Source organism: Oncorhynchus mykiss, chromosome 21 (assembly GCF_013265735.2).
Source record: "Oncorhynchus mykiss isolate Arlee chromosome 21, USDA_OmykA_1.1, whole genome shotgun sequence".
Taxonomy (NCBI): domain Eukaryota; kingdom Metazoa; phylum Chordata; class Actinopteri; order Salmoniformes; family Salmonidae; genus Oncorhynchus; species Oncorhynchus mykiss.
This window is the reverse complement of record NC_048585.1, coordinates 59,808,119-59,829,300: the sequence shown is the minus strand read 5'-3', so window position 1 is coordinate 59,829,300 and position 21,182 is coordinate 59,808,119. Positions and strand designations below refer to the sequence as shown.

General features: G+C 43.5%; 28 non-coding genes across 28 annotated transcripts; all 28 read right to left on the bottom strand.

Annotated features, from left to right (window-relative positions):
* Nucleotides 1-50: 50 nt before the first annotated feature.
* On the bottom strand, nucleotides 51-137 carry trnay-gua. Its single transcript is given in 2 exon segments — nucleotides 51-86; nucleotides 101-137. It is a non-coding gene; the product is annotated as a tRNA-Tyr (tRNA).
* Nucleotides 138-728: 591 nt separating this feature from the next.
* On the bottom strand, nucleotides 729-816 carry trnay-gua. Its single transcript is given in 2 exon segments — nucleotides 729-764; nucleotides 780-816. It is a non-coding gene; the product is annotated as a tRNA-Tyr (tRNA).
* Nucleotides 817-1,404: 588 nt separating this feature from the next.
* On the bottom strand, nucleotides 1,405-1,491 carry trnay-gua. Its single transcript is given in 2 exon segments — nucleotides 1,405-1,440; nucleotides 1,455-1,491. It is a non-coding gene; the product is annotated as a tRNA-Tyr (tRNA).
* Nucleotides 1,492-2,079: 588 nt separating this feature from the next.
* trnay-gua lies at nucleotides 2,080-2,166 on the bottom strand. Its single transcript is given in 2 exon segments — nucleotides 2,080-2,115; nucleotides 2,130-2,166. It is a non-coding gene; the product is annotated as a tRNA-Tyr (tRNA).
* A 591-nt stretch (nucleotides 2,167-2,757) lies between these two features.
* Nucleotides 2,758-2,844, bottom strand: trnay-gua. Its single transcript is given in 2 exon segments — nucleotides 2,758-2,793; nucleotides 2,808-2,844. It is a non-coding gene; the product is annotated as a tRNA-Tyr (tRNA).
* A 591-nt stretch (nucleotides 2,845-3,435) lies between these two features.
* trnay-gua lies at nucleotides 3,436-3,522 on the bottom strand. Its single transcript is given in 2 exon segments — nucleotides 3,436-3,471; nucleotides 3,486-3,522. It is a non-coding gene; the product is annotated as a tRNA-Tyr (tRNA).
* A 591-nt stretch (nucleotides 3,523-4,113) lies between these two features.
* trnay-gua lies at nucleotides 4,114-4,200 on the bottom strand. Its single transcript is given in 2 exon segments — nucleotides 4,114-4,149; nucleotides 4,164-4,200. It is a non-coding gene; the product is annotated as a tRNA-Tyr (tRNA).
* Nucleotides 4,201-4,790: 590 nt separating this feature from the next.
* On the bottom strand, nucleotides 4,791-4,877 carry trnay-gua. Its single transcript is given in 2 exon segments — nucleotides 4,791-4,826; nucleotides 4,841-4,877. It is a non-coding gene; the product is annotated as a tRNA-Tyr (tRNA).
* A 586-nt stretch (nucleotides 4,878-5,463) lies between these two features.
* trnay-gua lies at nucleotides 5,464-5,550 on the bottom strand. Its single transcript is given in 2 exon segments — nucleotides 5,464-5,499; nucleotides 5,514-5,550. It is a non-coding gene; the product is annotated as a tRNA-Tyr (tRNA).
* Nucleotides 5,551-6,138: 588 nt separating this feature from the next.
* trnay-gua lies at nucleotides 6,139-6,225 on the bottom strand. Its single transcript is given in 2 exon segments — nucleotides 6,139-6,174; nucleotides 6,189-6,225. It is a non-coding gene; the product is annotated as a tRNA-Tyr (tRNA).
* A 1,268-nt stretch (nucleotides 6,226-7,493) lies between these two features.
* On the bottom strand, nucleotides 7,494-7,580 carry trnay-gua. Its single transcript is given in 2 exon segments — nucleotides 7,494-7,529; nucleotides 7,544-7,580. It is a non-coding gene; the product is annotated as a tRNA-Tyr (tRNA).
* A 588-nt stretch (nucleotides 7,581-8,168) lies between these two features.
* Nucleotides 8,169-8,255, bottom strand: trnay-gua. The gene is given in 2 exon segments: nucleotides 8,169-8,204; nucleotides 8,219-8,255. It is a non-coding gene; the product is annotated as a tRNA-Tyr (tRNA).
* Nucleotides 8,256-8,846: 591 nt separating this feature from the next.
* On the bottom strand, nucleotides 8,847-8,933 carry trnay-gua. Its single transcript is given in 2 exon segments — nucleotides 8,847-8,882; nucleotides 8,897-8,933. It is a non-coding gene; the product is annotated as a tRNA-Tyr (tRNA).
* Nucleotides 8,934-9,523: 590 nt separating this feature from the next.
* On the bottom strand, nucleotides 9,524-9,610 carry trnay-gua. The gene is given in 2 exon segments: nucleotides 9,524-9,559; nucleotides 9,574-9,610. It is a non-coding gene; the product is annotated as a tRNA-Tyr (tRNA).
* Nucleotides 9,611-10,196: 586 nt separating this feature from the next.
* Nucleotides 10,197-10,283, bottom strand: trnay-gua. The gene is given in 2 exon segments: nucleotides 10,197-10,232; nucleotides 10,247-10,283. It is a non-coding gene; the product is annotated as a tRNA-Tyr (tRNA).
* A 588-nt stretch (nucleotides 10,284-10,871) lies between these two features.
* trnay-gua lies at nucleotides 10,872-10,958 on the bottom strand. The gene is given in 2 exon segments: nucleotides 10,872-10,907; nucleotides 10,922-10,958. It is a non-coding gene; the product is annotated as a tRNA-Tyr (tRNA).
* A 591-nt stretch (nucleotides 10,959-11,549) lies between these two features.
* Nucleotides 11,550-11,636, bottom strand: trnay-gua. Its single transcript is given in 2 exon segments — nucleotides 11,550-11,585; nucleotides 11,600-11,636. It is a non-coding gene; the product is annotated as a tRNA-Tyr (tRNA).
* Nucleotides 11,637-12,226: 590 nt separating this feature from the next.
* trnay-gua lies at nucleotides 12,227-12,313 on the bottom strand. The gene is given in 2 exon segments: nucleotides 12,227-12,262; nucleotides 12,277-12,313. It is a non-coding gene; the product is annotated as a tRNA-Tyr (tRNA).
* Nucleotides 12,314-12,899: 586 nt separating this feature from the next.
* Nucleotides 12,900-12,986, bottom strand: trnay-gua. Its single transcript is given in 2 exon segments — nucleotides 12,900-12,935; nucleotides 12,950-12,986. It is a non-coding gene; the product is annotated as a tRNA-Tyr (tRNA).
* A 588-nt stretch (nucleotides 12,987-13,574) lies between these two features.
* Nucleotides 13,575-13,661, bottom strand: trnay-gua. The gene is given in 2 exon segments: nucleotides 13,575-13,610; nucleotides 13,625-13,661. It is a non-coding gene; the product is annotated as a tRNA-Tyr (tRNA).
* Nucleotides 13,662-14,252: 591 nt separating this feature from the next.
* trnay-gua lies at nucleotides 14,253-14,339 on the bottom strand. Its single transcript is given in 2 exon segments — nucleotides 14,253-14,288; nucleotides 14,303-14,339. It is a non-coding gene; the product is annotated as a tRNA-Tyr (tRNA).
* A 1,268-nt stretch (nucleotides 14,340-15,607) lies between these two features.
* Nucleotides 15,608-15,694, bottom strand: trnay-gua. Its single transcript is given in 2 exon segments — nucleotides 15,608-15,643; nucleotides 15,658-15,694. It is a non-coding gene; the product is annotated as a tRNA-Tyr (tRNA).
* A 1,266-nt stretch (nucleotides 15,695-16,960) lies between these two features.
* trnay-gua lies at nucleotides 16,961-17,047 on the bottom strand. The gene is given in 2 exon segments: nucleotides 16,961-16,996; nucleotides 17,011-17,047. It is a non-coding gene; the product is annotated as a tRNA-Tyr (tRNA).
* Nucleotides 17,048-17,638: 591 nt separating this feature from the next.
* trnay-gua lies at nucleotides 17,639-17,725 on the bottom strand. The gene is given in 2 exon segments: nucleotides 17,639-17,674; nucleotides 17,689-17,725. It is a non-coding gene; the product is annotated as a tRNA-Tyr (tRNA).
* A 1,072-nt stretch (nucleotides 17,726-18,797) lies between these two features.
* On the bottom strand, nucleotides 18,798-18,884 carry trnay-gua. The gene is given in 2 exon segments: nucleotides 18,798-18,833; nucleotides 18,848-18,884. It is a non-coding gene; the product is annotated as a tRNA-Tyr (tRNA).
* Nucleotides 18,885-19,475: 591 nt separating this feature from the next.
* On the bottom strand, nucleotides 19,476-19,562 carry trnay-gua. The gene is given in 2 exon segments: nucleotides 19,476-19,511; nucleotides 19,526-19,562. It is a non-coding gene; the product is annotated as a tRNA-Tyr (tRNA).
* Nucleotides 19,563-20,153: 591 nt separating this feature from the next.
* On the bottom strand, nucleotides 20,154-20,240 carry trnay-gua. The gene is given in 2 exon segments: nucleotides 20,154-20,189; nucleotides 20,204-20,240. It is a non-coding gene; the product is annotated as a tRNA-Tyr (tRNA).
* A 591-nt stretch (nucleotides 20,241-20,831) lies between these two features.
* trnay-gua lies at nucleotides 20,832-20,918 on the bottom strand. Its single transcript is given in 2 exon segments — nucleotides 20,832-20,867; nucleotides 20,882-20,918. It is a non-coding gene; the product is annotated as a tRNA-Tyr (tRNA).
* Nucleotides 20,919-21,182: the final 264 nt, after the last annotated feature.

The following is a 21,182-nucleotide window of genomic DNA, read 5'->3' as shown; positions in this document are numbered from 1 at the left end:
ATGGTACACTGCTGTCAAAAAGTTGGCGTAAGCCACAAGAAAAAGTACAATCCTTCGAGCAGGATTTGAACCAGCGACCTAAGGATTACAGCAATTTCACCTACAGTCCTCCGCTCTACCAACTGAGCTATCGAAGGTTAAAATATGTAGTCAAACGCCATCACCTAGATGGGCAGAGGTTTGGCAGAAGCATATGTTCCCTTTAAGAAATTAATCTGCTGAGTTTGGTGGTTTATTGGAGCTGCTGAGGATTGCCCCCAGGTCTTCGTCCGTTCAACTAATGCTGTATTCCTCTGAGCTACATCCCCTTAGATTAGAAGTAGTTGCATTTGGGAATAGACAAAAAGTGAGCCGAGGAATAAAATCGCTGTTTAGCCCCCTAGCTTGCAAAAAGTATTTTTCTCTCTCCCTGTTGGTCTAGTGGTTACGATTCGGTTCTTTTACCACCGCGGCCTGGGTTTGATTCCCGCTCAGGGAATGACTTGCTTTTGGGGAAACACTAGGCATAAGTCAAAAACTTGGCACAACTGCAGAAAAAGTTATACTCTTCTGAGTCAGCGACATAAGGACAGTTGCAATCTCGAGAACTCTCTGCTGCTCTACCAACATTCCTATCAAAGGTCAACAAGTGAAGATTTCTTCTCGCAGGGAAATATATTTTTTTGTCAAGCACATGTCATGGTACACTGCTGTCAACAAGTTGGCGTAAGCCACAAGAAAAAGTACAATCCTTCGAGCCGGATTTGAACCAGCGACCTAAGGATTACAGCAATTATCACCTACAGTCCTCCGCTCTACCAACTGAGCTATCGAAGGATAAAAAATGTTGTCAAACACCATCACCTAGATGGTCAGAGATGGCAGACGCATATGTTCCCTTTAAGAAATTAATCTGCTGAGTTTGGTGGTGTCTTGGAGCTGCTTAGGATTGCCCCCAGGTCTTCGTACGTTCAACTAATGCTCTATTCCTCTGAGCTACATCCCCTTAGATTGCAAGTAGTTGCATTTGGGAATAGATAAAAAGTGAGCCGAGGAATAAAATCGCTGTTTAGCCCCCTAGCTTGCGAAATGTATTTTTCTCTCTCCCTGTTGGTCTAGTGGTTAGGATTCGGTTCTTTTACCACCGCGGCCTGGGTTTGATTCCCGCTCAGGGAATGACTTGCTTTTGGGTAAACACTAGGCATAAGTCAAAAACTTGGAACAACTGCAGAAAAGTTATACTCTTCTGAGTCAGCGACATACGGACTGTTGCAATCTCGAGAACTCTCTGCTCCTCTACCAACATTCCTATCAAAGGTCAACAAGTGAAGATTTCTTCTCTCAGGGAAATACATTTTTTTGTCAAGCACATGTCATGGTAGACTGCTGTCAAAAAGTTGGCGTAAGCCACAAGAAAAAGTACAATCCTTCGAGCCGGATTTGAACCAGCAACCTAAGGATTACAGCAATTTCACCTACAGTCCTCCGCTCTACCAACTGAGCTATCTAAGGATAAAAATGTAGTCAAACACCATCACCTAGATGGTCAGAGATGGCAGAAGCGTATGTTCCCTTTAAGAAATTAATCTGCTGAGTTTGGTGGTTTCTTGGAGCTGCTGAGGATTGCCCCCAGGTCTTCGTACGTTCAACTAATGCTCTATTCCTCTGAGCTACATCCCCTTAGATTGCAAGTAGTTGCATTTGGGAATAGACAAAAAGTGAGCCGAGGAATAAAATCGCTGTTTAGCCCCCTAGCTTGCAAAAAGTATTTTTCTCTCTTCCTGTTGGTCTAGTGGTTAGGATTCGGTTCTTTTACCACCGCGGCCTGGGTTTGATTCCCGCTCAGGGAATGACTTGCTTTTGGGTAAACACTAGGCATAAGTCAAAAACTTGGCACAACTGCAGAAAAAGTTATACTCTTCTGAGTCAGCGACATACGGACTGTTGCATTCTCGAGAACTCTCTGCTGCTCTACCAACATTCCTATCAAAGGTCAACAAGTGAAGATTTCTTCTCTCAGGGAAATATATTTTTTTGTCAAGCACATGTCATGGTACACTGCTGTCAAAAAGTTGTCGTAAGCCACAAGAAAAAGTACAATCCTTCGAGCTAGATTTGAACCAGCAACCTAAGGATTACAGCAATTTCATCTACAGTCCTCCCCTCTACCAACTGAGCTATCGAAGGGTAAAGAATATAGTCAAACGCCATCACCTAGATGGTCAGAGGTTTGTCAGAAGCATATGTTCCCTTTAAGAAATTAATCTGCTGAGTTTGGTGGTTTCTTGGAGCTGCTGAGGATTGCCCCCAGGTCTTCGTACGTTCAACTAATGCTCTATTCCTCTGAGCTACATCCCCTTAGATTGCAAGTAGTTGCATTTGGGAATAGACAAAAAGTGAGCCGAGGAATAAAATCGCTGTTTAGCCCCCTAGCTTGCGAAATGTATTTTTCTCTCTCCCTGTTGGTCTAGTGGTTAGGATTCGGTTCTTTTACCACCGCGGCCTGGGTTTGATTCCCGCTCAGGGAATGACTTGCTTTTGGGTAAACACTAGGCATAAGTCAAAAACTTGGAACAACTGCAGAATAAGTTATACTCTTCTGAGTCAGCGACATACGGACTGTTGCAATCTCGAGAACTCTCTGCTGCTCTACCAACATTCCTATCAAAGGTCAACAAGTGAAGATTTCTTCTCTCAGGGAAATATATTTTTTTGTCAAGCACATGTCATGGTACACTGCTGTCAAAAAGTTGGCGTAAGCCACAAGAAAAAGTACAATCCTTCGAGCCAGATTTGAACCAGCGACCTAAGGATTACAGCAATTTCACCTACAGTCCTCCGCTCTACCAACTGAGCTATCGAAGGTTAAAATATGTAGTCAAACGCCATCACCTAGATGGTCAGAGGTTTGGCAGCAGCATATGTTCCCTTTAAGAAATTAATCTGCTGAGTTTGGTGGTTTCTTGGAGCTGCTAAGGATTGCCCCCAGGTCTTCGTACGTTCAACTAATGCTCTATTCCTCTGAGCTACATCCCCTTAGATTGCAAGTAGTTGCATTTGGGAATAGATAAAAAGTGAGCCGAGGAATAAAATCGCTGTTTAGCCCCCTAGCTTGCGAAATGTATTTTTCTCTCTCCCTGTTGGTCTAGTGGTTAGGATTCGGTTCTTTTACCACCGCGGCCTGGGTTTGATTCCCGCTCAGGGAATGACTTGCTTTTGGGTAAACACTAGGCATAAGTCAAAAACTTGGCACAACTGCAGAAAAAGTTATACTCTTCTGAGTCAGCGACATACGGACTGTTGCATTCTCGAGAACTCTCTGCTGCTCTACCAACATTCCTATCAAAGGTCAACAAGTGAAGATTTCTTCTCTCAGGGAAATATATTTTTTTGTCAAGCACATGTCATGGTACACTGCTGTCAAAAAGTTGTCGTAAGCCACAAGAAAAAGTACAATCCTTCGAGCTAGATTTGAACCAGCAACCTAAGGATTACAGCAATTTCACCTACAGTCCTCCCCTCTACCAACTGAGCTATCGAAGGGTAAAGAATATAGTCAAACGCCATCACCTAGATGGTCAGAGGTTTGTCAGAAGCATATGTTCCCTTTAAGAAATTAATCTGCTGAGTTTGGTGGTTTCTTGGAGCTGCTGAGGATTGCCCCCAGGTCTTCGTACGTTCAACTAATGCTCTATTCCTCTGAGCTACATCCCCTTAGATTGCAAGTAGTTGCATTTGGGAATAGACAAAAAGTGAGCCGAGGAATAAAATCGCTGTTTAGCCCCCTAGCTTGCGAAATGTATTTTTCTCTCTCCCTGTTGGTCTAGTGGTTAGGATTCGGTTCTTTTACCACCGCGGCCTGGGTTTGATTCCCGCTCAGGGAATGACTTGCTTTTGGGTAAACACTAGGCATAAGTCAAAAACTTGGAACAACTGCAGAATAAGTTATACTCTTCTGAGTCAGCGACATACGGACTGTTGCAATCTCGAGAACTCTCTGCTGCTCTACCAACATTCCTATCAAAGGTCAACAAGTGAAGATTTCTTCTCTCAGGGAAATATATTTTTTTGTCAAGCACATGTCATGGTACACTGCTGTCAAAAAGTTGGCGTAAGCCACAAGAAAAAGTACAATCCTTCGAGCCAGATTTGAACCAGCGACCTAAGGATTACAGCAATTTCACCTACAGTCCTCCGCTCTACCAACTGAGCTATCGAAGGTTAAAGTATGTAGTCAAACGCCATCACCTAGATGGTCAGAGGTTTGGCAGCAGCATATGTTCCCTTTAAGAAATTAATCTGCTGAGTTTGGTGGTTTCTTGGAGCTGCTAAGGATTGCCCCCAGGTCTTCGTACGTTCAACTAATGCTCTATTCCTCTGAGCTACATCCCCTTAGATTGCAAGTAGTTGCATTTGGGAATAGATAAAAAGTGAGCCGAGGAATAAAATCGCTGTTTAGCCCCCTAGCTTGCAAAATGTATTTTTCAATCTCCCTGTTGGTCTAGTGGTTAGGATTCGGTTGTTTTACTACCGCTGCCTGGGTTTGATTCCCGCTCAGGGAATGACTTGCTTTTGGGGCAACACTAGGCATAAGTCAAAAACTTGGCACAACTGCAGAAAAAGTTATACTCTTCTGAGTCAGCGACCTAAGGACTGTTGCAATCTCGAGAACTCTCTGCTGCTCTACCAACATTCCTATCAAAGGTCAACAAGTGAAGATTTCTTCTCTCAGGGAAAGATATTTTTTGTCAAGCACATGTCATGGTACACTGCTGTCAAAAAGTTGCCGTAAGCCACAAGAAAAAGTACAATCCTTCGAGCCGGATTTGAACCAGCGACCTAAGGATTACAGCAATTTCACCTACAGTCCTCCGCTCTACCAACTGAGCTATCGAAGGATAAAAATGTTGTCAAACACCATCACCTAGATGGTCAGAGATGGCAGACGCATATGTTCCCTTTAAGAAATTAATCTGCTGAGTTTGGTGGTGTCTTGGAGCTGCTTAGGATTGCCCCCAGGTCTTCGTACGTTCAACTAATGCTCTATTCCTCTGAGCTACATCCCCTTAGATTGCAAGTAGTTGCATTTGGGAATAGATAAAAAGTGAGCCGAGGAATAAAATCGCTGTTTAGCCCCCTAGCTTGCGAAATGTATTTTTCTCTCTCCCTGTTGGTCTAGTGGTTAGGATTCGGTTCTTTTACCACCGCGGCCTGGGTTTGATTCCCGCTCAGGGAATGACTTGCTTTTGGGTAAACACTAGGCATAAGTCAAAAACTTGGAACAACTGCAGAAAAGTTATACTCTTCTGAGTCAGCGACATACGGACTGTTGCATTCTCGAGAACTCTCTGCTGCTCTACCAACATTCCTATCAAAGGTCAACAAGTGAAGATTTCTTCTCTCAGGGAAAGATATTTTTTGTCAAGCACATGTCATGGTACACTGCTGTCAAAAAGTTGGCGTAAGCCACAAGAAAAAGTACAATCCTTCGAGCCTGATTTGAACCAGCGACCTAAGGATTACAGCAATTTCACCTACAGTCCTCCGCTCTACCAACTGAGCTATCGAAGGATAAAAATGTAGTCAAACACCATCACCTAGATGGTCAGAGATGGCAGAAGCATATGTTCCCTTTAAGAAATTAATCTGCTGAGTTTGGTGGTTTCTTGGAGCTGCTGAGGATTGCCCCCAGGTCTTCGTACGTTCAACTAATGCTCTATTCCTCTGAGCTACATCCCCTTAGATTGCAAGTAGTTGCATTTGGGAATAGACAAAAAGTGAGCCGAGGAATAAAATCGCTGTTTAGCCCCCTAGCTTGCAAAAAGTATTTTTCTCTCTTCCTGTTGGTCTAGTGGTTAGGATTCGGTTCTTTTACCACCGCGACCTGGGTTTGATTCCCGCTCAGGGAATGACTTGCTTTTGGGTAAACACTAGGCATAAGTCAAAAACTTGGCACAACTGCAGAAAAAGTTATACTCTTCTGAGTCAGCGACGTACGGACTGTTGCATTCTCGAGAACTCTCTGCTGCTCTACCAACATTCCTATCAAAGGTCAACAAGTGAAGATTTCTTCTCTCAGGGAAATATATTTTTTTGTCAAGCACATGTCATGGTACACTGCTGTCAAAAAGTTGGCGTAAGCCACAAGAAAAAGTACAATCCTTCGAGCTAGATTTGAACCAGCAACCTAAGGATTACAGCAATTTCACCTACAGTCCTCCCCTCTACCAACTGAGCTATCGAAGGGTAAAGAATATAGTCAAACGCCATCACCTAGATGGTCAGAGGTTTGTCAGAAGCATATGTTCCCTTTAAGAAATTAATCTGCTGAGTTTGGTGGTTTCTTGGAGCTGCTGAGGATTGCCCCCAGGTCTTCGTACGTTCAACTAATGCTCTATTCCTCTGAGCTACATCCCCTTAGATTGCAAGTAGTTGCATTTGGGAATAGACAAAAAGTGAGCCGAGGAATAAAATCGCTGTTTAGCCCCCTAGCTTGCAAAAAGTATTTTTCTCTCTTCCTGTTGGTCTAGTGGTTAGGATTCGGTTCTTTTACCACCGCGGCCTGGGTTTGATTCCCGCTCAGGGAATGACTTGCTTTTGGGTAAACACTAGGCATAAGTCAAAAACTTGGCACAACTGCAGAAAAAGTTATACTCTTCTGAGTCAGCGACATACGGACTGTTGCATTCTCGAGAACTCTCTGCTGCTCTACCAACATTCCTATCAAAGGTCAACAAGTGAAGATTTCTTCTCTCAGGGAAATATATTTTTTTGTCAAGCACATGTCATGGTACACTGCTGTCAAAAAGTTGGCGTAAGCCACAAGAAAAAGTACAATCCTTCGAGCTCGATTTGAACCAGCAACCTAAGGATTACAGCAATTTCACCTACAGTCCTCCCCTCTACCAACTGAGCTATCGAAGGGTAAAGAATATAGTCAAACGCCATCACCTAGATGGTCAGAGGTTTGTCAGAAGCATATGTTCCCTTTAAGAAATTAATCTGCTGAGTTTGGTGGTTTCTTGGAGCTGCTGAGGATTGCCCCCAGGTCTTCGTACGTTCAACTAATGCTCTATTCCTCTGAGCTACATCCCCTTAGATTGCAAGTAGTTGCATTTGGGAATAGACAAAAAGTGAGCCGAGGAATAAAATCGCTGTTTAGCCCACTAGCTTGCGAAATGTATTTTTCTCTCTCCCTGTTGGTCTAGTGGTTAGGATTCGGTTCTTTTACCACCGCGGCCTGGGTTTGATTCCCGCTCAGGGAATGACTTGCTTTTGGGTAAACACTAGGCATAAGTCAAAAACTTGGAACAACTGCAGAAAAGTTATACTCTTCTGAGTCAGCGACATACGGACTGTTGCAATCTCGAGAACTCTCTGCTCCTCTACCAACATTCCTATCAAAGGTCAACAAGTGAAGATTTCTTCTCTCAGGGAAATACATTTTTTTGTCAAGCACATGTCATGGTAGACTGCTGTCAAAAAGTTGGCGTAAGCCACAAGAAAAAGTACAATCCTTCGAGCCGGATTTGAACCAGCGACCTAAGGATTACAGCAATTTCACCTACAGTCCTCCGCTCTACCAACTGAGCTATCTAAGGATAAAAATGTAGTCAAACACCATCACCTAGATGGTCAGAGATGGCAGAAGCGTATGTTCCCTTTAAGAAATTAATCTGCTGAGTTTGGTGGTTTCTTGGAGCTGCTGAGGATTGCCCCCAGGTCTTCGTACGTTCAACTAATGCTCTATTCCTCTGAGCTACATCCCCTTAGATTACAAGTAGTTGCATTTGGGAATAGACAAAAAGTGAGCCGAGGAATAAAATCGCTGTTTAGCCCCCTAGCTTGCAAAAAGTATTTTTCTCTCTTCCTGTTGGTCTAGTGGTTAGGATTCGGTTCTTTTACCACCGCGGCCTGGGTTTGATTCCCGCTCAGGGAATGACTTGCTTTTGGGTAAACACTAGGCATAAGTCAAAAACTTGGCACAACTGCAGAAAAAGTTATACTCTTCTGAGTCAGCGACATACGGACTGTTGCATTCTCGAGAACTCTCTGCTGCTCTACCAACATTCCTATCAAAGGTCAACAAGTGAAGATTTCTTCTCTCAGGGAAAGATATTTTTTTGTCAAGCACATGTCATGGTACACTGCTGTCAAAAAGTTGTCGTAAGCCACAAGAAAAAGTACAATCCTTCGAGCTAGATTTGAACCAGCAACCTAAGGATTACAGCAATTTCACCTACAGTCCTCCCCTCTACCAACTGAGCTATCGAAGGGTAAAGAATATAGTCAAACGCCATCACCTAGATGGTCAGAGGTTTGTCAGAAGCATATGTTCCCTTTAAGAAATTAATCTGCTGAGTTTGGTGGTTTCTTGGAGCTGCTGAGGATTGCCCCCAGGTCTTCGTACGTTCAACTAATGCTCTATTCCTCTGAGCTACATCCCCTTAGATTGCAAGTAGTTGCATTTGGGAATAGACAAAAAGTGAGCCGAGGAATAAAATCGCTGTTTAGCCCCCTAGCTTGCGAAATGTATTTTTCTCTCTCCCTGTTGGTCTAGTGGTTAGGATTCGGTTCTTTTACCACCGCGGCCTGGGTTTGATTCCCGCTCAGGGAATGACTTGCTTTTGGGTAAACACTAGGCATAAGTCAAAAACTTGGAACAACTGCAGAATAAGTTATACTCTTCTGAGTCAGCGACATACGGACTGTTGCAATCTCGAGAACTCTCTGCTGCTCTACCAACATTCCTATCAAAGGTCAACAAGTGAAGATTTCTTCTCTCAGGGAAATATATTTTTTTGTCAAGCACATGTCATGGTACACTGCTGTCAAAAAGTTGGCGTAAGCCACAAGAAAAAGTACAATCCTTCGAGCCAGATTTGAACCAGCGACCTAAGGATTACAGCAATTTCACCTACAGTCCTCCGCTCTACCAACTGAGCTATCGAAGGTTAAAATATGTAGTCAAACGCCATCACCTAGATGGTCAGAGGTTTGGCAGCAGCATATGTTCCCTTTAAGAAATTAATCTGCTGAGTTTGGTGGTTTCTTGGAGCTGCTAAGGATTGCCCCCAGGTCTTCGTACGTTCAACTAATGCTCTATTCCTCTGAGCTACATCCCCTTAGATTGCAAGTAGTTGCATTTGGGAATAGATAAAAAGTGAGCCGAGGAATAAAATCGCTGTTTAGCCCCCTAGCTTGCAAAATGTATTTTTCAATCTCCCTGTTGGTCTAGTGGTTAGGATTCGGTTCTTTTACTACCGCTGCCTGGGTTTGATTCCCGCTCAGGGAATGACTTGCTTTTGGGGCAACACTAGGCATAAGTCAAAAACTTGGCACAACTGCAGAAAAAGTTATACTCTTCTGAGTCAGCGACCTAAGGACTGTTGCAATCTCGAGAACTCTCTGCTGCTCTACCAACATTCCTATCAAAGGTCAACAAGTGAAGATTTCTTCTCTCAGGGAAAGATATTTTTTGTCAAGCACATGTCATGGTACACTGCTGTCAAAAAGTTGCCGTAAGCCACAAGAAAAAGTACAATCCTTCGAGCCGGATTTGAACCAGCGACCTAAGGATTACAGCAATTTCACCTACAGTCCTCCGCTCTACCAACTGAGCTATCGAAGGATAAAAATGTTGTCAAACACCATCACCTAGATGGTCAGAGATGGCAGACGCATATGTTCCCTTTAAGAAATTAATCTGCTGAGTTTGGTGGTGTCTTGGAGCTGCTTAGGATTGCCCCCAGGTCTTCGTACGTTCAACTAATGCTCTATTCCTCTGAGCTACATCCCCTTAGATTGCAAGTAGTTGCATTTGGGAATAGATAAAAAGTGAGCCGAGGAATAAAATCGCTGTTTAGCCCCCTAGCTTGCGAAATGTATTTTTCTCTCTCCCTGTTGGTCTAGTGGTTAGGATTCGGTTCTTTTACCACCGCGGCCTGGGTTTGATTCCCGCTCAGGGAATGACTTGCTTTTGGGTAAACACTAGGCATAAGTCAAAAACTTGGAACAACTGCAGAAAAGTTATACTCTTCTGAGTCAGCGACATACGGACTGTTGCATTCTCGAGAACTCTCTGCTGCTCTACCAACATTCCTATCAAAGGTCAACAAGTGAAGATTTCTTCTCTCAGGGAAAGATATTTTTTGTCAAGCACATGTCATGGTACACTGCTGTCAAAAAGTTGGCGTAAGCCACAAGAAAAAGTACAATCCTTCGAGCCTGATTTGAACCAGCGACCTAAGGATTACAGCAATTTCACCTACAGTCCTCCGCTCTACCAACTGAGCTATCGAAGGATAAAAATGTAGTCAAACACCATCACCTAGATGGTCAGAGATGGCAGAAGCATATGTTCCCTTTAAGAAATTAATCTGCTGAGTTTGGTGGTTTCTTGGAGCTGCTGAGGATTGCCCCCAGGTCTTCGTACGTTCAACTAATGCTCTATTCCTCTGAGCTACATCCCCTTAGATTGCAAGTAGTTGCATTTGGGAATAGACAAAAAGTGAGCCGAGGAATAAAATCGCTGTTTAGCCCCCTAGCTTGCAAAAAGTATTTTTCTCTCTTCCTGTTGGTCTAGTGGTTAGGATTCGGTTCTTTTACCACCGCGACCTGGGTTTGATTCCCGCTCAGGGAATGACTTGCTTTTGGGTAAACACTAGGCATAAGTCAAAAACTTGGCACAACTGCAGAAAAAGTTATACTCTTCTGAGTCAGCGACGTACGGACTGTTGCATTCTCGAGAACTCTCTGCTGCTCTACCAACATTCCTATCAAAGGTCAACAAGTGAAGATTTCTTCTCTCAGGGAAATATATTTTTTTGTCAAGCACATGTCATGGTACACTGCTGTCAAAAAGTTGGCGTAAGCCACAAGAAAAAGTACAATCCTTCGAGCTAGATTTGAACCAGCAACCTAAGGATTACAGCAATTTCACCTACAGTCCTCCCCTCTACCAACTGAGCTATCGAAGGGTAAAGAATATAGTCAAACGCCATCACCTAGATGGTCAGAGGTTTGTCAGAAGCATATGTTCCCTTTAAGAAATTAATCTGCTGAGTTTGGTGGTTTCTTGGAGCTGCTGAGGATTGCCCCCAGGTCTTCGTACGTTCAACTAATGCTCTATTCCTCTGAGCTACATCCCCTTAGATTGCAAGTAGTTGCATTTGGGAATAGACAAAAAGTGAGCCGAGGAATAAAATCGCTGTTTAGCCCCCTAGCTTGCAAAAAGTATTTTTCTCTCTTCCTGTTGGTCTAGTGGTTAGGATTCGGTTCTTTTACCACCGCGGCCTGGGTTTGATTCCCGCTCAGGGAATGACTTGCTTTTGGGTAAACACTAGGCATAAGTCAAAAACTTGGCACAACTGCAGAAAAAGTTATACTCTTCTGAGTCAGCGACATACGGACTGTTGCATTCTCGAGAACTCTCTGCTGCTCTACCAACATTCCTATCAAAGGTCAACAAGTGAAGATTTCTTCTCTCAGGGAAATATATTTTTTTGTCAAGCACATGTCATGGTACACTGCTGTCAAAAAGTTGGCGTAAGCCACAAGAAAAAGTACAATCCTTCGAGCTAGATTTGAACCAGCAACCTAAGGATTACAGCAATTTCACCTACAGTCCTCCCCTCTACCAACTGAGCTATCGAAGGGTAAAGAATATAGTCAAACGCCATCACCTAGATGGTCAGAGGTTTGTCAGAAGCATATGTTCCCTTTAAGAAATTAATCTGCTGAGTTTGGTGGTTTCTTGGAGCTGCTGAGGATTGCCCCCAGGTCTTCGTACGTTCAACTAATGCTCTATTCCTCTGAGCTACATCCCCTTAGATTGCAAGTAGTTGCATTTGGGAATAGACAAAAAGTGAGCCGAGGAATAAAATCGCTGTTTAGCCCACTAGCTTGCGAAATGTATTTTTCTCTCTCCCTGTTGGTCTAGTGGTTAGGATTCGGTTCTTTTACCACCGCGGCCTGGGTTTGATTCCCGCTCAGGGAATGACTTGCTTTTGGGTAAACACTAGGCATAAGTCAAAAACTTGGAACAACTGCAGAAAAGTTATACTCTTCTGAGTCAGCGACATACGGACTGTTGCAATCTCGAGAACTCTCTGCTCCTCTACCAACATTCCTATCAAAGGTCAACAAGTGAAGATTTCTTCTCTCAGGGAAATACATTTTTTTGTCAAGCACATGTCATGGTAGACTGCTGTCAAAAAGTTGGCGTAAGCCACAAGAAAAAGTACAATCCTTCGAGCCGGATTTGAACCAGCGACCTAAGGATTACAGCAATTTCACCTACAGTCCTCCGCTCTACCAACTGAGCTATCTAAGGATAAAAATGTAGTCAAACACCATCACCTAGATGGTCAGAGATGGCAGAAGCGTATGTTCCCTTTAAGAAATTAATCTGCTGAGTTTGGTGGTTTCTTGGAGCTGCTGAGGATTGCCCCCAGGTCTTCGTACGTTCAACTAATGCTCTATTCCTCTGAGCTACATCCCCTTAGATTGCAAGTAGTTGCATTTGGGAATAGACAAAAAGTGAGCCGAGGAATAAAATCGCTGTTTAGCCCCCTAGCTTGCAAAAAGTATTTTTCTCTCTTCCTGTTGGTCTAGTGGTTAGGATTCGGTTCTTTTACCACCGCGGCCTGGGTTTGATTCCCGCTCAGGGAATGACTTGCTTTTGGGTAAACACTAGGCATAAGTCAAAAACTTGGAACAACTGCAGAAAAGTTATACTCTTCTGAGTCAGCGACATACGGACTGTTGCATTCTCGAGAACTCTCTGCTGCTCTACCAACATTCCTATCAAAGGTCAACAAGTGAAGATTTCTTCTCTCAGGGAAAGATATTTTTTGTCAAGCACATGTCATGGTACACTGCTGTCAAAAAGTTGGCGTAAGCCACAAGAAAAAGTACAATCCTTCGAGCCTGATTTGAACCAGCGACCTGAGGATTACAGCAATTTCACCTACAGTCCTCCGCTCTACCAACTGAGCTATCAAAGGATAAAAATGTAGTCAAACACCATCACCTAGATGGTCAGAGATGGCAGAAGCATATGTTCCCTTTAAGAAATTAATCTGCTGAGTTTGGTGGTTTCTTGGAGCTGCTGAGGATTGCCCCCAGGTCTTCGTACGTTCAACTAATGCTCTATTCCTCTGAGCTACATCCCCTTAGATTGCAAGTAGTTGCATTTGGGAATAGACAAAAAGTGAGCCGAGGAATAAAATCGCTGTTTAGCCCCCTAGCTTGCAAAAAGTATTTTTCTCTCTTCCTGTTGGTCTAGTGGTTAGGATTCGGTTCTTTTACCATCGCGGCCTGGGTTTGATTCCCGCTCAGGGAATGACTTGCTTTTGGGTAAACACTAGGCATAAGTCAAAAACTTGGCACAACTGCAGAAAAAGTTATACTCTTCTGAGTCAGCGACATACGGACTGTTGCATTCTCGAGAACTCTCTGCTGCTCTACCAACATTCCTATCAAAGGTCAACAAGTGAAGATTTCTTCTCTCAGGGAAATATATTTTTTTGTCAAGCACATGTCATGGTACACTGCTGTCAAAAAGTTGGCGTAAGCCACAAGAAAAAGTACAATCCTTCGAGCTAGATTTGAACCAGCAACCTAAGGATTACAGCAATTTCACCTACAGTCCTCCCCTCTACCAACTGAGCTATCGAAGGGTAAAGAATATAGTCAAACGCCATCACCTAGATGGTCAGAGGTTTGTCAGAAGCATATGTTCCCTTTAAGAAATTAATCTGCTGAGTTTGGTGGTTTCTTGGAGCTGCTGAGGATTGCCCCCAGGTCTTCGTACGTTCAACTAATGCTCTATTCCTCTGAGCTACATCCCCTTAGATTGCAAGTAGTTGCATTTGGGAATAGACAAAAAGTGAGCCGAGGAATAAAATCGCTGTTTAGCCCCCTAGCTTGCAAAAAGTATTTTTCTCTCTTCCTGTTGGTCTAGTGGTTAGGATTCGGTTCTTTTACCATCGCGGCCTGGGTTTGATTCCCGCTCAGGGAATGACTTGCTTTTGGGTAAACACTAGGCATAAGTCAAAAACTTGGCACAACTGCAGAAAAAGTTATACTCTTCTGAGTCAGCGACATACGGACTGTTGCATTCTCGAGAACTCTCTGCTGCTCTACCAACATTCCTATCAAAGGTCAACAAGTGAAGATTTCTTCTCTCAGGGAAATATATTTTTTTGTCAAGCACATGTCATGGTACACTGCTGTCAAAAAGTTGGCGTAAGCCACAAGAAAAAGTACAATCCTTCGAGCTAGATTTGAACCAGCAACCTAAGGATTACAGCAATTTCACCTACAGTCCTCCCCTCTACCAACTGAGCTATCGAAGGGTAAAGAATATAGTCAAACGCCATCACCTAGATGGTCAGAGGTTTGTCAGAAGCATATGTTCCCTTTAAGAAATTAATCTGCTGAGTTTGGTGGTTTCTTGGAGCTGCTGAGGATTGCCCCCAGGTCTTCGTACGTTCAACTAATGCTCTATTCCTCTGAGCTACATCCCCTTAGATTGCAAGTAGTTGCATTTGGGAATAGACAAAAAGTGAGCCGAGGAATAAAATCGCTGTTTAGCCCCCTAGCTTGCAAAAAGTATTTTTCTCTCTTCCTGTTGGTCTAGTGGTTAGGATTCGGTTCTTTTACCACCGCGGCCTGGGTTTGATTCCCGCTCAGGGAATGACTTGCTTTTGGGTAAACACTAGGCATAAGTCAAAAACTTGGCACAACTGCAGAAAAAGTTATACTCTTCTGAGTCAGCGACATACGGACTGTTGCATTCTCGAGAACTCTCTGCTGCTCTACCAACATTCCTATCAAAGGTCAGCAAGTGAAGATTTCTTCTCTCAGGGAAATATATTTTTTTGTCAAGCACATGTCATGGTACACTGCTGTCAAAAAGTTGGCTTAAGCCACAAGAAAAAGTACAATCCTTCGAGCTCGATTTGAACCAGCAACCTAAGGATTACAGCAATTTCACCTACAGTCCTCCCCTCTACCAACTGAGCTATCGAAGGGTAAAGAATATAGTCAAACGCCATCACCTAGATGGTCAGAGGTTTGTCAGAAGCATATGTTCCCTTTAAGAAATTAATCTGCTGAGTTTGGTGGTTTCTTGGAGCTGCTGAGGATTGCCCCCAGGTCTTCGTACGTTCAACTAATGCTCTATTCCTCTGAGCTACATCCCCTTAGATTGCAAGTAGTTGCATTTGGGAATAGACAAAAAGTGAGCCGAGGAATAAAATCGCTGTTTAGCCCCCTAGCTTGCGAAATGTATTTTTCTCTCTCCCTGTTGGTCTAGTGGTTAGGATTCGGTTCTTTTACCACCGCGGCCTGGGTTTGATTCCCGCTCAGGGAATGACTTGCTTTTGGGTAAACACTAGGCATAAGTCAAAAACTTGGAACAACTGCAGAAAAGTTATACTCTTCTGAGTCAGCGACATACGGACTGTTGCAATCTCGAGAACTCTCTGCTCCTCTACCAACATTCCTATCAAAGGTCAACAAGTGAAGATTTCTTCTCTCAGGGAAATACATTTTTTTGTCAAGCACATGTCATGGTAGACTGCTGTCAAAAAGTTGGCGTAAGCCACAAGAAAAAGTACAATCCTTCGAGCCGGATTTGAACCAGCGACCTAAGGATTACAGCAATTTCACCTACAGTCCTCTGCTCTACCAACTGAGCTATCGAAGGATAAAAATGTAGGCAAACACCATCACCTAGATGGTCAGAGATGGCAGAAGCGTATGTTCCCTTTAAGAAATTAATCTGCTGAGTTTGGTGGTTTCTTGGAGCTGCTGAGGATTGCCCCCAGGTCTTCGTACGTTCAACTAATGCTCTATTCCTCTGAGCTACATCCCCTTAGATTGCAAGTAGTTGCATTTGGGAATAGACAAAAAGTGAGCCGAGGAATAAAATCGCTGTTTAGCCCCCTAGCTTGCAAAATGTATTTTTCTCTCTTCCTGTTGGTCTAGTGGTTAGGATTCGGTTCTTTTACCACCGCGGCCTGGGTTTGATTCCCGCTCAGGGAATGACTTGCTTTTGGGTAAACACTAGGCATAAGTCAAAAACTTGGCACAACTGCAGAAAAAGTTATACTCTTCTGAGTCAGCGACATACGGACTGTTGCATTCTCGAGAACTCTCTGCTGCTCTACCAACATTCCTATCAAAGGTCAACAAGTGAAGATTTCTTCTCTCAGGGAAATATATTTTTTTGTCAAGCACATGTCATGGTACACTGCTGTCAAAAAGTTGTCGTAAGCCACAAGAAAAAGTACAATCCTTTGAGCTAGATTTGAACCAGCAACCTAAGGATTACAGCAATTTCACCTACAGTCCTCCCCTCTACCAACTGAGCTATCGAAGGGTAAAGAATATAGTCAAACGCCATCACCTAGATGGTCAGAGGTTTGTCAGAAGCATATGTTCCCTTTAAGAAATTAATCTGCTGAGTTTGGTGGTTTCTTGGAGCTGCTGAGGATTGCCCCCAGGTCTTCGTACGTTCAACTAATGCTCTATTCCTCTGAGCTACATCCCCTTAGATTGCAAGTAGTTGCATTTGGGAATAGACAAAAAGTGAGCCGAGGAATAAAATCGCTGTTTAGCCCCCTAGCTTGCGAAATGTATTTTTCTCTCTCCCTGTTGGTCTAGTGGTTAGGATTCGGTTCTTTTACCACCGCGGCCTGGGTTTGATTCCCGCTCAGGGAATGACTTGCTTTTGGGTAAACACTAGGCATAAGTCAAAAACTTGGAACAACTGCAGAATAAGTTATACTCTTCTGAGTCAGCGACATACGGACTGTTGCAATCTCGAGAACTCTCTGCTGCTCTACCAACATTCCTATCAAAGGTCAACAAGTGAAGATTTCTTCTCTCAGGGAAATATATTTTTTTGTCAAGCACATGTCATGGTACACTGCTGTCAAAAAGTTGGCGTAAGCCACAAGAAAAAGTACAATCCTTCGAGCCAGATTTGAACCAGCGACCTAAGGATTACAGCAATTTCACCTACAGTCCTCCGCTCTACCAACTGAGCTATCGAAGGTTAAAATATGTAGTCAAACGCCATCACCTAGATGGTCAGAGGTTTGGCAGCAGCATATGTTCCCTTTAAGAAATTCATCTGCTGAGTTTGGTGGTTTCTTGGAGCTGCTAAGGATTGCCCCCAGGTCTTCGTACGTTCAACTAATGCTCTATTCCTCTGAGCTACATCCCCTTAGATTGCAAGTAGTTGCATTTGGGAATAGATAAAAAGTGAGCCGAGGAATAAAATCGCTGTTTAGCCCCCTAGCTTGCAAAATGTATTTTTCAATCTCCCTGTTGGTCTAGTGGTTAGGATTCGGTTCTTTTACTACCGCTGCCTGGGTTTGATTCCCGCTCAGGGAATGACTTGCTTTTGGGGCAACACTAGGCATAAGTCAAAAACTTGGCACAACTGCAGAAAAAGTTATACTCTTCTGAGTCAGCGACCTAAGGACTGTTGCAATCTCGAGAACTCTCTGCTGCTCTACCAACATTCATATCAAAGGTCAACAAGTGAAGATTTCTTCTCTCAGGGAAAGATATTTTTTTGTCAAGCACATGTCATGGTACACTGCTGTCAAAAAGTTGCCGTAAGCCACAAGAAAAAGTACAATCCTTCGAGCCGGATTTGAACCAGCGACCTAAGGATTACAGCAATTTCACCTACAGTCCTCCGCTCTACCAACTGAGCTATCGAAGGATAAAAAATTTAGTCAAACGCCATCACCTAGATGGTCAGAGGTTTGGCAGAAGCATATGTTCCCTTTAAGAAATTAATCTGCTGAGTTTGGTGGTTTCTTGGAGCTGCTAAGGATTGCCCCCAGGTCTTCGTACGTTCAACTAATGCTCTATTCCTCTGAGCTACATCCCCTTAGATTGCAAGTAGTTGCATTTGGGAATAGATAAAAAGTGAGCCGAGGAATAAAATCGCTGTTTAGCCCCCTAGCTTGCGAAATGTATTTTTCTCTCTCCCTGTTGGTCTAGTGGTTAGGATTCGGTTCTTTTACCACCGCGGCCTGGGTTTGATTCCCGCTCAGGGAATGACTTGCTTTTGGGTAAACACTAGGCATAAGTCAAAAACTTGGAACAACTGCAGAAAAGTTATACTCTTCTGAGTCAGCGACATACGGACTGTTGCATTCTCGAGAACTCTCTGCTGCTCTACCAACATTCCTATCAAAGGTCAACAAGTGAAGATTTCTTCTCTCAGGGAAATATATTTTTTTGTCAAGCACATGTCATGGTACACTGCTGTCAAAAAGTTGGCGTAAGCCACAAGAAAAAGTACAATCCTTCGAGCTAGATTTGAACCAGCAACCTAAGGATTACAGCAATTTCTGAGCTACATCCCCTTAGATTGCAAGTAGTTGCATTTGGGAATAGACAAAAAGTGAGCCGAGGAATAAAATCGCTGTTTAGCCCCCTAGCTTGCGAAATGTATTTTTCTCTCTCCCTGTTGGTCTAGTGGTTAGGATTCGGTTCTTTTACCACCGCGGCCTGGGTTTGATTCCCGCTCAGGGAATGACTTGCTTTTGGGTAAACACTAGGCATAAGTCAAAAACTTGGAACAACTCCAGAATAAGTTATACTCTTCTGAGTCAGCGACATACGGACTGTTGCAATCTCGAGAACTCTCTGCTGCTCTACCAACATTCCTATCAAAGGTCAACAAGTGAAGATTTCTTCTCTCAGGGAAATATATTTTTTTGTCAAGCACATGTCATGGTACACTGCTGTCAAAAAGTTGGCGTAAGCCACAAGAAAAAGTACAATCCTTCGAGCCAGATTTGAACCAGCGACCTAAGGATTACAGCAATTTCACCTACAGTCCTCCGCTCTACCAACTGAGCTATCGAAGGTTAAAATATGTAGTCAAACGCCATCACCTAGATGGTCAGAGGTTTGGCAGCAGCATATGTTCCCTTTAAGAAATTAATCTGCTGAGTTTGGTGGTTTCTTGGAGCTGCTAAGGATTGCCCCCAGGTCTTCGTACGTTCAACTAATGCTCTATTCCTCTGAGCTACATCCCCTTAGATTGCAAGTAGTTGCATTTGGGAATAGATAAAAAGTGAGCCGAGGAATAAAATCGCTGTTTAGCCCCCTAGCTTGCAAAAAGTATTTTTCAATCTCCCTGTTGGTCTAGTGGTTAGGATTCGGTTCTTTTACTACCGCTGCCTGGGTTTGATTCCCGCTCAGGGAATGACTTGCTTTTGGGGCAACACTAGGCATAAGTCAAAAACTTGGCACAACTGCAGAAAAAGTTATACTCTTCTGAGTCAGCGACCTAAGGACTGTTGCAATCTCGAGAACTCTCTGCTGCTCTACCAACATTCCTATCAAAGGTCAACAAGTGAAGATTTCTTCTCTCAGGGAAATATATTTTTTTGTCAAGCACATGTCATGGTACACTGCTGTCAAAAAGTTGGCGTAAGCCACAAGAAAAAGTACAATCCTTCGAGCTAGATTTGAACCAGCAACCTAAGGATTACAGCAATTTCACCTACAGTCCTCCCCTCTACCAACTGAGCTATCGAAGGGTAAAGAATATAGTCAAACGCCATCACCTAGATGGTCAGAGGTTTGTCAGAAGCATATGTTCCCTTTAAGAAATTAATCTGCTGAGTTTGGTGGTTTCTTGGAGCTGCTGAGGATTGCCCCCAGGTCTTCGTACGTTCAACTAATGCTCTATTCCTCTGAGCTACATCCCCTTAGATTGCAAGTAGTTGCATTTGGGAATAGACAAAAAGTGAGCCGAGGAATAAAATCGCTGTTTAGCCCCCTAGCTTGCGAAATGTATTTTTCTCTCTCCCTGTTGGTCTAGTGGTTAGGATTCGGTCCTTTTACCACCGCGGCCTGGGTTTGATTCCCGCTCAGGGAATGACTTGCTTTTGGGTAAACACTAGGCATAAGTCAAAAACTTGGAACAACTGCAGAATAAGTTATACTCTTCTGAGTCAGCGACATACGGACTGTTGCAATCTCGAGAACTCTCTGCTGCTCTACCAACATTCCTATCAAAGGTCAACAAGTGAAGATTTCTTCTCTCAGGGAAATATATTTTTTTGTCAAGAACATGTCATGGTACACTGCTGTCAAAAAGTTGGCGTAAGCCACAAGAAAAAGTACAATCCTTCGAGCCAGATTTGAACCAGCTACCTAAGGATTACAGCAATTTCACCTACAGTCCTCCGCTCTACCAACTGAGCTATCGAAGGTTAAAACATGTAGTCAAACACCATCACCTAGATGGTCAGAGGTTTGGCAGCAGCATATGTTCCCTTTAAGAAATTAATCTGCTGAGTTTGGTGGTTTCTTGGAGCTGCTAAGGATTGCCCCCAGGTCTTCGTACGTTCAACTAATGCTCTATTCCTCTGAGCTACATCCCCTTAGATTGCAAGTAGTTGCATTTGGGAATAGATAAAAAGTGAGCCGAGGAATAAAATCGCTGTTTAGCCCCCTAGCTTGCAAAATGTATTTTTCAATCTCCCTGTTGGTCTAGTGGTTAGGATTCGGTTCTTTTACCACCGCTGCCTGGGTTTGATTCCCGCTCAGGGAATGACTTGCTTTTGGGGCAACACTAGGCATAAGTCAAAAACTTGGCACAACTGCAGAAAAAGTTATACTCTTCTGAGTCAGCGACCTAAGGACTGTTGCAATCTCGAGAACTCTCTGCTGCTCTACCAACATTCCTATCAAAGGTCAACAAGTGAAGATTTCTTCTCTCAGGGAAAGATATTTTTTTGTCAAGCACATGTCATGGTACACTGCTGTCAAAAAGTTGCCGTAAGCCACAAGAAAAAGTACAATCCTTCGAGCCGGATTTGAACCAGCGACCTAAGGATTACAGCAATTTCACCTACAGTCCTCCGCTCTACCAACTGAGCTATCGAAGGATAAAAAATGTAGTCAAACGCCATCACCTAGATGGTCAGAGGTTTGGCAGAAGCATATGTTCCCTTTAAGAAATTAATCTGCTGAGTTTGGTGGTTTCTTGGAGCTGCTAAGGATTGCCCCCAGGTCTTCGTACGTTCAACTACTGCTCTATTCCTCTGAGCTACATCCCCTTAGATTGCAAGTAGTTGCATTTGGGAATAGATAAAAAGTGAGCCGAGGAATAAAATCGCTGTTTAGCCCCCTAGCTTGCAAAATGTATTTTT